The 2,641-nt window shown below is 39.0% G+C and overlaps 1 long non-coding RNA gene across 1 annotated transcript; it reads right to left on the reverse strand.

Annotated features, from left to right (window-relative positions):
• Window positions 1–809: 809 nt before the first annotated feature.
• Window positions 810–2,291, reverse strand: LOC107562444 (uncharacterized). The gene is made up of 3 exons (XR_001605988.1): window positions 2,241–2,291; window positions 1,298–1,687; window positions 810–870 (listed from the first exon to the last, which is right to left on the reverse strand). It is a non-coding gene; the product is annotated as an uncharacterized lncRNA (long non-coding RNA).
• Window positions 2,292–2,641: the final 350 nt, after the last annotated feature.

Genomic DNA, 2,641 nt, shown 5'->3' on the forward strand with positions numbered 1-2,641 from the left:
TAATAACCTCTTCCACTCAACAAGTCAATGCTCTAACTGCAGAAATTAAAGTAGTAATTACATTTTTTTGGCTGGAAAATTGGAAATTTGCAGCAATGCACCGGTGATGACACTGTAAGCAGGGTCTTGCATATTGTAGGACTAACCCCACCAAACACAACAGTGGTCAAAAGTGATGTGTGGATACATTTTTTTTAATGACCCCACATTTCACTTAAACCATTAAAATACAAAAAAACACTGACCTTATTCCAACAGCTTTCAATTGAAAGTAGCTAAAACTGGTCACTTAATGTAGCTAGATGACCTCATAAAGGGGAGTTCACTGATCTATATTTCTATAGATCAGTGAACTCGCTTTATGACGTTACGGAAGTGTCTTGGAATGTAGATAAGGTTTGTCCAAGAAATTGATTTTGTTGCTAGGCTTTTGGAAAGAAAGAAAAAAAAAACACTAAAGGGATGAGGAAGTCACTAAATCTAGTGACAAAAATCACTAAATTGGCAACATTGGCACACGGACTACAACATACGTTATTTACATTTCATTGGTCCTCTTGTTTTTGTATGACAGCATGGCAAAAATTTATGACCGCAAAATCTGGCATGTTTCATTGTATTATCACAAATACAACAACTGACTAAGCAACTATGCAATAAACCTTTTTTTTTTTTTTTTTTTAAATTAAGGGTGAATCTCAAATTTCCTAGGCCGGACATCACTTTTGGCCACTACTATATGGCAGTTTATTGACTGTCCAACTGACTGCCAAACTATACTGCAAAAACAAGCCACTTTTATGAGGACTGTGGGCTTTCCTGGAGTTGTTGGAGCCATTGAAGGATCTCATGTTCATATCACTGCTCCACCTGTAAACAAGGAGACATACCAATAGAAAAAGCATCAGTAATAATTTTGCACAATGCAAAGCATAAAAAAAAATACATGAATATATTAAAATATTTCAGTGTCTTAATTAAATGATTTTATTGTAGTTACATTAAATGATTGGTGTTGTGCTGCTGTGACTTCACATGAGCAGGCTCACTATTGGCTGATTCAGAGGTTGAGGTAATCCATTTTGTGTTGACATCATTGAAGTCCTTAGTTCACAACACTTAAGCGTCACCTCAGTCAGCACTTAAGTCTTAGACTTTACTGAAAGTTGCTTTTAGCTTCTTTATAAAAATAGTCTCCTACTCTTACTCGTTCTGTGTGTGTCATTGTAGTTTTCAATTCTGGAGTAACAATAAATAAATGTAATGATATTTGTAGACGGTATACGGGCTACTTTACCTGGTCCGTGGACATGGTTTCCAAACAAGGTTTCTTCATTTGGTTCTGTCAGCTTTGGTCAACAAATTCACGTGTATTGGCTGCCCACGGGGAAGCTTACACAGCGACAGTATTTACGACACTGATAACAAACAATTGCACTTATCAACCACATTGGGGAACCGTGAGCAAAAGTTGCATGGTGCTGCTTTAAACATTTTGTCATAATTTCCATGTTTAGATGAACTGATCAATGTTGGTACAGATGCCTGTGCACAGAACAGAGTCTGTGGACTGAATTGATGGCCATAAGCAACTCAGCCAGGTAGAACTGAGCCACGTCCTCCGGGATACGATCACCAAACTTACTCAGCAACATCAGCGGATCTCACAGTAATCCAGTAGCAGATCCTGCAGAGAAGAATAGAGACACTCATAAACCAGAATGAACAGACAGTGTTGTGGAGAAAAGTGTTCGGTCTTGAAAAATAATGCTCAGGACAGTTTACTTACCCAGAAAAACAACAACCTGCCAATCAGTGCAAAAAAGGAGACTTAACTCTAACAGATGAGTTTCTCATCACCAAATTGCCCTGATACCACACATACATCACGGAGACATCTATATTTACATCTGCCAGACTTGTTTTTTTAGAGTGTTTGCTCATCTGCAATACGTCTGTAGGACTGTAACATCTCAAAGACATCTTCTAAACGTCTACTTGACGTCTGATAGGAAACATCCGATAGACACATTGCAGAAAAGCAAACGCTCTAAATACGTCTTGCAGATGTAAATGCAGACCGTGATGTACGTGTGCTGTCAGGGATAAGTACATCATGTAAATGGGAGCAATGGCTCAGAGGAGAGCAAGGCCTAAAATAATAAACAAAGAATTCACTAATTTAAGGAGGAGCTCTAACTAACCTTAAAGAAAATAAATATACCACAAACTTCCCTCACCTCCCTTGCTGTACAAAAACAGGGGTAAAAAGCAGTACTAAAAGAAAAAGGCACTCTCCCCCTACAGCATCCCAGTTAACATACACAATCTAGTGTTTAGAATTTCACAGAACAGAAGAGCCACAATACCTTTTGCTCCATCTCAAACTCAATTAGCCACTGCTAATACACAACTATTGTCTCTACATGAGCAACAAGCACAACGTTCAGTCTGGAGCAGGAGAGAAACGTGTCTTTCCTAGCAAACTCTGAACTGCCCCAATATACTCTAGCACGCTCTCACAAACCTGCTGCAGGTGGTGGTGATTTGCCTTGAGAAGGAGTAGAGAGAGAGAGAGAGAGAGAGAGAGAGAGAGAGAGAGAGAGAGAGAGAGCAAGAGATACACACACACTCAGAGTGA

This window comes from Sinocyclocheilus grahami, unplaced genomic scaffold (genome assembly GCF_001515645.1).
Source record: "Sinocyclocheilus grahami isolate Dianchi unplaced genomic scaffold, SAMN03320097.WGS_v1.1 scaffold823.1, whole genome shotgun sequence".
In the NCBI taxonomy this organism is placed as follows: Eukaryota; Metazoa; Chordata; class Actinopteri; order Cypriniformes; family Cyprinidae; genus Sinocyclocheilus; species Sinocyclocheilus grahami.